General features: G+C 49.6%; 1 protein-coding gene and 1 long non-coding RNA gene across 7 annotated transcripts in view; one reads left to right on the top strand and one right to left on the bottom strand.

Annotated features, from left to right (window-relative positions):
• TENM4 (teneurin transmembrane protein 4) overlaps positions 1-12162 on the bottom strand; it is a 720251-nt gene that overhangs the window by 442005 nt on the left and 266084 nt on the right. The window lies entirely within an intron of this gene.
• LOC116598496 lies at positions 1659-8113 on the top strand. Its single transcript, XR_004289089.1, has 3 exons — positions 1659-1736; positions 6861-6916; positions 7984-8113. It is a non-coding gene; the product is annotated as an uncharacterized LOC116598496 (long non-coding RNA).

Below are 12162 nucleotides of genomic sequence, written 5' to 3'. Positions count from 1 at the left end.
CCAGCCACCCTGTGACACTTACTCTGACTGTCCCCTCTCTGGGCTCCCAGAGTCCCCTGCTTGCCACCATAATTGCATTCTAGTGTACGGTGGGCTTGTCTGGTGGCCCCACAGCTTTGAACTCCATGAGGCCCAGGACCATGTATTTCCATTATTATATCCAGAGCACTGAAAAGCCAGCAAGTTCCTCAGGAAGCATGGCTGAAATGAACTAAGAGCAGAACATTCTAACTAGGCCAGGCCCAGGGGAAACAATCAAAGGCGCTCATCTCAGACTTGTCCCACCCACAAACCCAACACTAGCCTGCTTCACAGCTTTCCTCTGCTCCCAGAGGCTGTTCTCAGCTCACAAGGGACCCAGGGATCTGGCCCTCCTGCACCCTGGGCAGTTTGCACCCATATCCTTGGATGCCTCGTCTAGTCCCTCCTCAGGACTTTCTGCAAATTTGCTGGGCAATGTGCAGAGCCCAAAGTAGGAAAATCTACCTTGGAATCATATCCACAAACACAAAATACCTATAGAACCTTGAGCTTTTCTGGCTGCACCAGACAATTTTGGTAAGGTTCTTCTGGAAGGTAAGGTTCATTTTTCCCCCACAAAGTAAATTCACATCAGCCAAAGCACAGGAAGCTACAGACACCTGCTGGGCACAAGACAGCCAGGGTTTGAGCCTTGCTTCTGCTGTGCTAGCTAGGAGCTAGCATGGTTGAACCTGATCTTGGGCCTCCAGCTGCATCAGGCTCCAGTCCTGCTGCATAATTCCAGTCTTGCTGCCAATCCTGTCTGCCCAGAAGAGTGATTCAGCTGCTGGCTCAATCATATATCCACTCAACCACTTATTCCATCCATTACTTTTCAGCTCTTCACTCATTCATTCATTTATTCATTCATTCATGCCTATTCATTTCCTTACATTTTTGCTTTTTCATTTACCCAGAACCACATAGTCATTCATTTAGTCAGTAACTTATTTACTCATTCACTTATTTATTTATTTATTTCGCCATTTACTCATCAACTCAATCACTCCTCCCTTCCTTCACTCCCTCCCTCTGCCCTGTACTCACTCACCCAGCTCCTCATCCCCTACCCTTGCTCTTCCCCATTCCCCAGCACAGCCTCCTGCCAGGAAGCCCAGCCTCCATCCTGGCTGGGTCCATTAGTCCCTACTCCCAGGACATTCTCTTCCATTTCAACCTCCAGCTTGCTGAACAGTGCAGGCATGTGTCCTAGTGTGCAGAGGATATGATACGCTTTCCACTCAGGAACAGATGTTCTTATAATTACTGTTTTGACTTTCACCCTCTAATGCCAGAAAATTCTTTCCATAAACTCCTCCAGCATATAGGAAGGCAACCACTCGGCATGGGGAGAACGTGCCGTGCCCGGAGGGTTCAGATTCCAAGACACAGGGAATTCCTGGCAGCCAGAGCTACAGGGAATGTGGAAAGCCGCCCTACTCCAGGGCTTTGTAACCTGGAGGCTGGAGATGAGCTGGGAGGGATGGAAGCAGGCCGGGAGAGCAGCAGATTCTGTGAGCCAAGTTAAGGAGTATGAAAAGGAGTGGACCGTCTCAAGAATATGAAGTCATAATCGGTCTGTGTTTGAGTTACTATGGTGACAGGTGACAGGGTCAATGGAAAGTGTAGAGATTTACTGGCATGAGGCCAAGGAGAAGATTATTAGCAATGTCACGGCAGAAGATCAAAATCACAATTTGCTGACCACCTACCAGGTGCCAAGCAGGGGCTTCCTATTCTTTATGCTAGCCGTCCTTCAACGATCGATCTCCCTGTCTTTCTCTTAGTAAACAGAATCCCCTGAGATGTAGCTGATCACATGACCTTTCAGCCAAGACTAGATTTCCCAGATTCCCTTGCAGCTAGGGGTGACCAGCTGAGTTCTGGCCAATGGGGGTGAGCGGAGGCGTTGGTTGCACTCTTAGAAGGAAGCTTCTCCACTTCCTGTTTTGCTGCCTGCCTGCCTTCTAGTGAGCCATATCTGTCTTTGGGATTGGGGGCATGACAGAGCCATAAGACAGAAGAAGACTCAGTTCCTGCAGAACCTTGTGATGCAGAACATCTTGATCTCTTATGTGCAAGAGAAATAGGCATCTGTTAGGTTTAGGCCACTGTTGTTTTACTTTCCATCACAAAGGAGCCAAGCCAGTACCTACTAAGATGGGACGATCTTCTGCATCATGTTTCCTTACAGAAAAACTGCTGTTCGAGGAACACTCGTGGCTTCTCTTGCTCCCTCACATGATCCTCTCTGTTGTGGTTTAATAGCGTCCTCCTCCCCCCGCCCCCAATCCATGTGTGCTGGGAACCTCAGAATATGACCTTATTTGGAATCAGGGTCTTTGCAGATGTAATTAAGGTAAAGGTCTGGATAAGATCATATGGGATTAAAGTGGTCCCTAAATCCAGTGAGAGTATCCTTGCAGAGGATGAAAAAGGGCACCACGAGGCCAAGGGGAGAAGTCCAGCAGAATCTGGAGGAAGGAGTGCACAGCACGGGAATCCCGAGGATGCGAGGAGAGAGGCATGGGATGCAGTTTCACTCAGAAAGAACCAACCTTACTGACTGCACCTGCATTCGGAACTTTCTAGTCTCTGGAACTGGGAGAGAATGTATTTCTGTTGTGTTAAGTCACCGAGGTTTGTTGCAGCAGACCTAGAAAACCAACAGGTGCTCTGGAGGAATGGCAGCTATGGGACAGGTGGATTTGGAAGACGGAACCAGACCTGCCTCACATCCCCTACCCCCTGCCCCTATGACCCCCAGATGGCCTACAGAAACAAACCTCTCTTTTCCTGAATTAGACAGCCTGTCTAATTCTAGGGTAACTTAGGGGCTAGCAAGCACCTCTGGCTATAGATCTAAAGTTGCTGTATGCTTTCAAGTGTAACTGGTGCCGTGGACTGTTCAAGGTCATGGCCTCTGAAGCCAGATGACCCAGCATTCTGTTCTTTTCGGCCATTCACTAGTTGTGTGATTTGCGGCGAACTGATGAAACTTTCAGTGCCTTGGTGCTTTCATCTATAAAGTGGAGATAATAACAGCACCTACCTTATAGAATTCTTGTGAGGATTAAATTATATTGTGAAGCACTCAGAACAGTGCTGAGAACACTGATTTAAACAGTAAGTGCGAGGTACATGTTTGTGCCTAACTTGTACTGAGAATGCCATGTATGTTTTACTCTTGTTACTTTGTATCTGATTCCTCTGTGTTTCAGTGAACTTGGAAGGTAGGCCAGGAAGGTGGGGATTGTCTTCTGCTCCCGGGGAATCCCAGCACTCACTACATTTATTAGTCCTCATGGGCCTCTTTTGCAGACGAGGAAACAAGTGTCCAAGAGATGAAATGGCAAAGCCCCTGGGTAATGATCTAGAGGAGACAGGATCTGGAGCCCCTGCTGAGTCCTCCCCCAGCCCTACTGGCTGCTCAGGTACCCATCTGGTGAGGTCACTGGGCTTCTTGGCTCAGCCTAGCCGGCCCTGGAAGGTGTCTCTCCTAGCTTTGAGGTGTCAGCCACCGTCCTAGGTGGGGCTCTGGGTTCAAGCAGTCCTAGTCGGCCCCTCAGCAGGCCAAGCCCTACAGCATGGTCAAGTCACTGCTGGCCTGTGTGAGGATTCCATGGTCCATGTTCGCACAAGACTGGCTGACTCTTCAGGTCTGATGGGACCATTTCTGCGGCTTGACGTGTGTGTCAGGAAAAGCGAGTAGACTATGCAGGCCCATGTGGGCCATCTGCCTGGGGGCTCCTAGGTCACACCCTGGGTAAACACAGCATGTTCAATCTTGTGAATAAGCCCGCTTTTCACATGGCTAAGCCCCTGTTTGTGGGGATGGCGGAATTCCTCTTGGCCCAACAGCACGGGTAGGCTGGGAGGAAAAGGTAAGGGACATTCGTCGAGCACTTACTGTATGCTAGGCTCTGGGCCTGGTGCTGTTCCACTCAATCCTCCCCACAATCCTATGCTATAAACCCATTTTAACTGATGTGGAAACTTGAGGTTCAAAGAGTTGAAATCACATGTCCAAGCCGCAAGGCCAGGAAACACCAGGGGCACCCAGGTTTGCCTAACTTTGGCAACACTGGAGAATCAGAACCAGAACCATACCTTAAGACAGAGGTGCTATCATTATCTTCACTGACAAATGAGGAGACTCAGAGAGGTTAAGAAAATTACCCCAGGCTACCCAGCCGGGAGCGGCAGAAGCTGGGCCATCTGGCTCCTGAATTTTGTTCTTCATCACTGCCTTCTCCTGCATTTGAAAGCACACGCTGACTTTGAGGTGGATGTGTGAGCATTTAGAGGCTGCTTGAATGCTCAAATGAAGGGGCAGGGCTGGCACAAGGGTGGGGGCTGTGGGTGGAGAAGACGGGGCAGGCAGGAGGGGAAGTGGTCAGGATCCAGACAGAGCCTTGCGGTGGGGCCCAGGTCAGAGACAGTGGAGGAGGATCCAGGATGGCCTGATGCTCCCCCTCCCCACACCGGCTCCTTCTGTGTCCACAGGGCCTGTGGCCCAGTGTGAAGGCTGGGTACCTGCGGGGATTCTGAAAGGAGAGGCCCCCAACCCTGGCAGGGAGAGCCGGAGGCAGGTCTGACCTCCCCAGTGACAACCACGTCATTATTGTTGTTCTGTGTGCGCAGAATCTCACCCTGGACAGTGCCAAGGCCCAAAAAAGCACAAACCAGTGAGCAGAGCTGGAACCAGGGTTAGATCATTGTCTTGTGCCTGGCAGATGGGGGCAGGATGATGCTGACGTCTACTGCTGAATGGGGCCCCCCTGAGAAGGAGGCAGAACAATGACTCTGGGGCTCAAGAGACCTGAGCTCCCGTTCAAGCTGGGCGTTTAATTAGCTGTGACCTCAAGCCACCTCTAAGGCATACACTTTGGAACATGTGTTCTGCACCATGCCCTCTGTGGGGTGCTGGGAGGCAGAGACAAATCCAACCATCCCTGGAGTCAAGGAGCTCCCAGTCCCCAGTGCTGGTACTAGGCATCAGTGCTGTGATACAGGGAAGCAGAGGGCCGTGGGAGCATGGGGTGCTGACCCAGGTGGGCAAGGGTATGTTAAGTCAGCATGGGAAGTCAGGGTGGACTTCCTGGAGGAAGTGACTATGAAGCTGCATTCCAAGAGGAGAGCTGGCCAGGCAAAGGGGAAGGGTATTCCATTTAGGGTTAAGGAGATGGTGGAGAAAGCAAGACACAAAGGGGAGAGTCTTTGGGAGGCCCTAAGCTTGCTCTGCCGCATCAGCACACTTGAGGCTCCTGGTGGTAACCTGGGGTCTAGCAGAGACAGAATCTGAATGCTGCAGAAAACAGGGCTCTTAGTGCTTGCAGTAGATTGATTATAAATTTGACATGATTCTTGTCCTCCTTGGATACACACCCCTTTGCATGGTGACCTGCAGCTCCTATGACGAGGTAGAGACCATTTTCCCACCTGTTAAAGCTGGGCTGACCTCGTAACTTGCTTTAACAACAGAATGAGGCAAAGTGATTGTGAGAGAGTTCTGAGCTCATGTCTTCCTGCTCTCTTGGAGGTTTGCTCAGTCACCAGGCAGTCAAGCCCAGGGCAGTCTACTGGACCACACGAGGCACATGCCTGGTCACCCTCTCGCATATTCCCCCTGTTCCAGATGGCAATGAGTGCTCAGCCCTTCCACCAGCTGATGGAGGGTGACCAACTCACTCCTCACTCCCTTTTGCTTCAGACTTAAAAACTGAATGTCTCATACCCACAGAGGCCTTTCAGTCCCAGGCAGATGGGGAGGGCTGGTCACCCTAGGCTGACCTCAGGTGGATGAATGAGCCCCGCCAAGCTTCAGGCAGCTCACCAGCACTGCCCAGCCAACCCACAGACTAGGAAGCAAAAATGAAGAGTTGTTCTAAAGCACTGAGTTTGGGGTGGTTTGTTACATGGCAAGAGATAAGAGACACACTGGTGCATTTGGAAAGGAAGCCAGGCTCTGGGGCTCAGCAGCAACTGGGAAGCAGCTTGGTTCCCCTCCTTGACCCTGGCACTGAGTGGGTCATGAGAGGGAAGGCACGGTTGCGTGGCACCTGGGGTGAGCCACATCTCTTCTCTGGCAGATTGGGTGTCAAACGATTACTTAAAATCTGGATCATTCATTGAGTAACCTGCTCAGCATCACAAAGCCAGAGCACAGAGGCAAGGGAGGGAGGGACATGGACAGAGGGACTCGGAGCAGGGTCTCCCAGGCCTCCCCCTTCCACCAAGCTGTCTCTTTAATCAGCACATTTCTGCTGCAGTGACTGAAACTCCCCCAGAGACTGTTAATTTAACAAATCTCTGGTCATGCTCGGGCTCTCCGGGATGGTTTCCTTTACAAGATCCAGTGTCAGGCCATGGGATACGCTCCCTCCCACATGAACACGGATGAGGCCAACACGTAACCACAAGCCACTACCAGCGCCCCCGTAGGCAGAGACCAGGGCAAAGGCATTGCCCACCAGGCAGCAGAAGACATTCGTATTCAGAATTTCCCAACCCCCCGCGTGGAAAGCCACGCAGACTTTACACACACAAGGAGCTGGGAGACATCCACCCTGGTTCTAACTCTGACACGCACTGGTTGCGTCGCACCTTGGGTGAGCCACATCTCTTCTCTGGCAGATGGGGTGTCAAACGATTACTTAAAATCTGGATCATTCACCATCAGCCGAGGGCAGAACAGTGGAGTGTTCAACTGCAAATGCGGGGCTCCATACAGCGCTTTGTAGCTGCCCGGTAAACATTTGCCGATTGTACACATTAGAGCCCGGCCTAGGACGAGGAACAAACTGTGTCCCTTTGTATGTATTTGTCTTTTGTTACAGCAAGGAAGGCAGGAGACTGAGAAGGCAGAAGACCTTGACATTAATTTGAAATAAATGTAAGTATTCCCCCCACCCCATTCCAGGGAAGAACGGGACAGGACTTTGTGTCCAAGGTCTGAGCATCTTCGCCCCTACAGAGAGTTGGCTGGCGTTACTGCATTCCCAGGAGCTCTTCACGCTTAGCTGTTCTGAACACCTCTGAGATCTGGAGACCCTGCTAGTGTCAGGGTTGGAGGTGCTGCTAAGGGTCCTAGTGATCACCAGAGTCTAGTGAGGAACATCCGAGGCAGAAGTTAGCACAAAGAAGACCCCCTTCCTTCTAAGAACCATGTGCCCTTGAGTTGGAAGCTGGACAAATGAGACTTTGTCACATTGGGAGTCCAGCACTGGACAGCTGGCCTTGGGCCAGTGGGTTGTCTGTGAGACAGAATGGTGTTAACCATAACAGTGGGCTGTCGTTAAAACAGCTCCTATGGGCTGAATTGTGTCCCCCAAAATTCAGATGTTGAAGTCAACCCCCAGCCCCTCAGAATGTGACCTTGAGAATAGGGTTATTGCAGATGTCATCGGGTAAGAGGAGGTTGTACAGGAGTTGGGTGGGCCCCTGATCCAATACGACCGGTGTATTTTTAAGAAGGAAAAATCTGGAGACAGACACACACACACACAGGACGAATGGCATGTGAAGGGGAAGGCAGAGACTGGGGCAATACTTCTAGAAACCAAGGAACATCGAAGATGCCAGCTAACCACCAGAAGCCAGGGGAGAGGCTGGGAACACACTCTCCGTCACAGACCTCAGAAGGACCCAGCCCTAAGGACACCCTGCTTTTGGACTTCTGGCTTCCGAACAATAATTTTCTGTTATGTAAGCCAGTTCTCGGTGCTTTGTTTTAGCAGTCCTAGCAAAGTAACACAAATTAACACTCAAAAGTCTGAGAGACCTTTTGGGATGAACATCACACAGATTGTGTAAATGTCCTTGGTTCAGGGTCTTTTGGAAAGAGGAAGCAGGGGAGGGGCCATCAGAGAGTGACACCAATTTGCATCAGTCATGTGTGAAGGCTCACGTCAGGTCAAATTTGGCCTGAGAAATAAGGACGGTGCCATAATCCCCTCCTAGGTCCACAAGCATCATGATCGGGCAGTTCTTTGTCCTGCCACCTCATGAAAACCAGCAGTGAGTTGGAAGCAATGACAAAGCGGGGAGAGACCCCCTCCCCCATTTTACAGTGAAGAGATGAAGACCCGAGAAGGTGAGAATTGAGTGTTTTGCAGGTGCTCTACTAAGGGGAAGGGCTGGGACCACAACCTGGGCACCTAGAAACGTCCATCTCCAAACTGGGACATGCCTCCCCCTGCACACATACAGAGCCGTGGCATTTGTGTAAAATGCAGAAGCCTCTGTGGGCACCACTGTATATTTAGACATTTTCAAGAAGGGAAGGCAGTTGCAAAGTGGGTATTTTCATTTCCACAAAGTACTCTGGGAGCCAGGACGAGCGAGGATTGTTTTATAAGACTAAGTCTTCCTTGAGGTGAACCAGCCAAGACAAAGTGCTAGAGCAGGGGCCCACTGTGTAGTACTTCACAAAGCTTTGATCTCTAAACACATGAACCACTGGGTTCCTTCAAATGGAGAGCCCCCATAGGGCAATGCAGTGTGTGTTTTAGAAATCACTGGCACCTGCGGGAAAGGCTGGAGCAGGGAAGGGGAGAGGGACGAGGGAAGGAGGATTCAGGAACAGAGTCCCCTTCTAGGGGTGGGAGAGACGGGGCATGGAAGGTGAATCAGGCAACAGAGGCAGGTCACCTAAAATAACTGTGTAAGTTCATGAGCAAAGAAGAACAGCTTTGGGACAAATCTTCATTAACATAACAAATGCTGATTGATGCTTTTCATTTTATACACTGTTTTTCACATGACAAAGCACATTTCCAATATTTCTCTATTAGCTCAAAATTCTTTCTAGGCTTGAGTGACCAGGTACTTAATTATCCAAAGCAGGCCAATTTTGAGGGTGAAAGGAAGCATTCTTTTTTTTTTTTTTTTTTTCCCTTTTTAGTAGGCTCCATGCCCAGTGCAGAGCCCAATGTAGGGCTTGAACCCACAACCATGAGATCAACATCTGAGCAGAGATCAAAAGTGGATGCTTAACGGACCGAGCCACCCAGGACCCCTAAAAGGAGGCATTCTTAATCATCTTAATCATTATGCTGGGTCAGCAGGTGTAAACCAGGACTGGCCCAGACAAACAGGGATGTACGATCAGCCCACCGCAAGCCTCCATAAGGGCCTGGGCAGCCCGGGGACACCATCACTCATTCACCCCACACCTGTCCCTCCCTGTCTATTTTATCTCTAATCCATTCAGTCGTTCAACTAAAACTGCAGCACACTCTCAATTCCTCTCTCCCTCCTTACTTCAATCCATCAGCAAATCCTGATAACTCTATCTGCAGGTTATCCCCCACTTGTCCCTTTGTGTCATTCTCCTCGGTGTTCACCCTAGTCTCAGACATCATCACTTCTCACCTGGACAGCAGAGAAAGCCTCCTAATCCATCTCTCCATGTCTGCAACTTGTCCTCCTCATAAGCCGTTCTCCAAAAGGCAATAAGGGTAATTTTTCCAAAGTGTAAGTCTGATCATGTTTCTCCTTTGCTCAGAATCTTCTAGCGGCTCCCTGCTGTACCAAGAATAAAAAAGCTAAACTCCTTCCCTTGGCCTTCCGTCTTTGTTCAGTAACTATTCATTAAGTGAATGAACACACAAAGTCAACAAAAATTGCTCAGTGTATTTTAACTACTAGGCTCATGCAAGGCACGTCTTTTAGCTTCTGTGTGACCAATGCCACTGTAACCCATGTTATGTGAACAAAGGGAAACTTTGTTCTAATTCTGATACTAATTTCCACGGAAAGGGAGTCCCGTTAGTGACTCTCCTGGCCTCTCTCTGACCCTTTACTCACAGGTAGTGGAGTGAGTTATACTGGAGGGAAGCTGAGGAAGAACAAACCGAGTATGCCAGGTTGAGCCTCACCCTTCTTCCTCTTGGTAGCTAGCAACACTTATTTCTACTCTTCCAGGGCTGGCTCTTCCTCTGCCCCCAGCCGGCCCTGTCCATGACCAGGTGGGGCAGTCTGCCTAATCCGGGATCCAATGACCAAGTTGATCCAGCTCTCTTCACAAGGGAATTTATTCATTACCAGTAATAAACATGATATTTTGGCTTCCATCTGTCACCCTTTATCTGTCTCCCAGACCTCAAACATCCCTTGAGAACACAGGAGAACCCAACTGCATAAAAGCCTGGTCCGGAGCCACTGGCCACCCCAGGGAATGCCAATCTGGGGCTTGGGAAATGAAAGCTGAAATGGCACCGTGGCTGGCTGAGCAAGGATCATGTGGTCCTCCCAGTGAAAACTCAAGGACAAATTTAGTAGCAACATTTAGCCCAGAAGAATGTCTCCAGGAATGAATCACGAAGGGAATATTGTCATTTGTGCAGAGAGACGGAGGGTTATGAGGGAAAAGGTGGCTAGAGATTCTTGTTGATGTTGATGAAAACAGATGGCCTTTTTTTGAAAAACAGCAAGCCAAAACAACAGCGCCGTTATTCCAGGAGAGAAGAGATTTTTCTATTGACATCTCATCAAAAACCCATCTCTTATGCTTTTTAACCTCCTAAGGAATTCATAAATAGCATGCCTTAAAATAAAAGCAAAATGCGTTTTCATAAGGATGTAAGTTACATAAGATCGCCTTGCTTTGGCGCCCCTCCCCCCCCCACCCCACACCCTGGCTCATCTTCATCCTCCCTTTGTCTGTTCTGGGCTCAGGTGCTACCGAAAACCCGAGAAACTCTCCTGAGAGTGGATTGCAAGAGGTGGCCAATGTGAAATTCAGTTCATGATGCTCTCGGGGGAGAGGTTTCCTGACTCATACCTCCATCTCTGATACTCCTACAATAGCCAAAAGACAGGGCTGGAATTGTGACTCCGTTCCCTTACTATCTTTAATTTCTTTTTCTTCAATCCAGCTCTCCCTCAGCCTTCAGACCCTGACTTGAAAAGACCGATGTCCATGCCTTGGTCTAGGACTATGCCAGCCAGAGGTCTCAGTGTGCCCATCCAGAGCCTTCCCACCCTTTTCCCTCCTGCTCAGTGCCCTGGGAGGCCACACTGTTTAACCTGGATCAGTGGGCCTCCCTCTGGCTTCCAGGTGTGCTCAGGCAATGGGAGTCTTGGCAGGAGGTTGAAGTTAGGAGCAGAATGAGGCTGGGGTATTTTACTCACTGGGCAACCTCTCTGCTGTGCTGTGTGTTGACAGCGGGTGCAGGCCTGTGTGCAAGGGCATCACTCTTTGGGGACAGCCTTTTGTTACAGTTACAATGCAGCCACTGCTATCGTCCAGGTCCCAGGGGTTGCTCCCTCTCCTACCCCTTCTGGCCTTGGGTAGCCACAGCTCCCAGCTGTTGCTAGCCTTAGGGTGCTTCAACAGGCTTCCTGGTTGCCTCTAATTCTGTCACACATTAAAAATAGCCCCTTCTGGGCACATGCACCCAAATGTTTATAGCAGCAATGTCCACAATAGCCAAACAATGGAAAGAACCTAGATGTCCATCAACAGATGAATGGATAAAGAAGATGTGGTATATGGGGCACCTGGGTGGCTCAGTTGGTTAAGCAACTGCCTTTGGCTCAGGTCATGGTCCCGGAGTCCCGGGATCAAGTCCCGCATCAGGCTCCCAGCTCCATGGGGAGTCTGCTTCTCCCTCTGACCTTCTCGCCTCTCATGCTGTCTCTCACTGTCTCTCAAATAAATAAAAAAAAGAAGAAGAAGAAGAAGATGTGGTATATATATACAATGGAATACTATGCAGCCATCAAAAGAAATGAAATCTTGCCATTTGCAATGATGTGGATGGAACTAGAGGGTATTATGCTTAGCGAAATAAATCAATCGGAGAAAGACAACTATCATATGATCTCCCTGATATGAGGAAGTGGAGATGCAACATGGGGGGTTTGAGGGGTAGGAAAAGAATAAATGAAGCAAGATGGGATTGGGAGGGAGACAAATCATAAGAAACAATCTCACAAAACAAACTGAGGGTTGCTGGGGGGAGGAGGGTCAGGAGAGGGTGGTGGGGTTATGGACATTGGGGAGGGTATATGCTATGGTGAGTGCTGTGAAGTGCGTAAACCTGGCAATTCACAGACCTGTACCCCTGGAGCTAAAAATATATTATATGTTTATTAAAAAAATTTAAAAATTTAATTTAAAAAATAGCCCCTTCA

The sequence above is a fragment of the Mustela erminea genome, chromosome 9 (genome assembly GCF_009829155.1).
Source record: "Mustela erminea isolate mMusErm1 chromosome 9, mMusErm1.Pri, whole genome shotgun sequence".
Classification (NCBI taxonomy): domain Eukaryota; kingdom Metazoa; phylum Chordata; class Mammalia; order Carnivora; family Mustelidae; genus Mustela; species Mustela erminea.
This window is presented reverse-complemented; position numbering and strand designations above follow the sequence as displayed.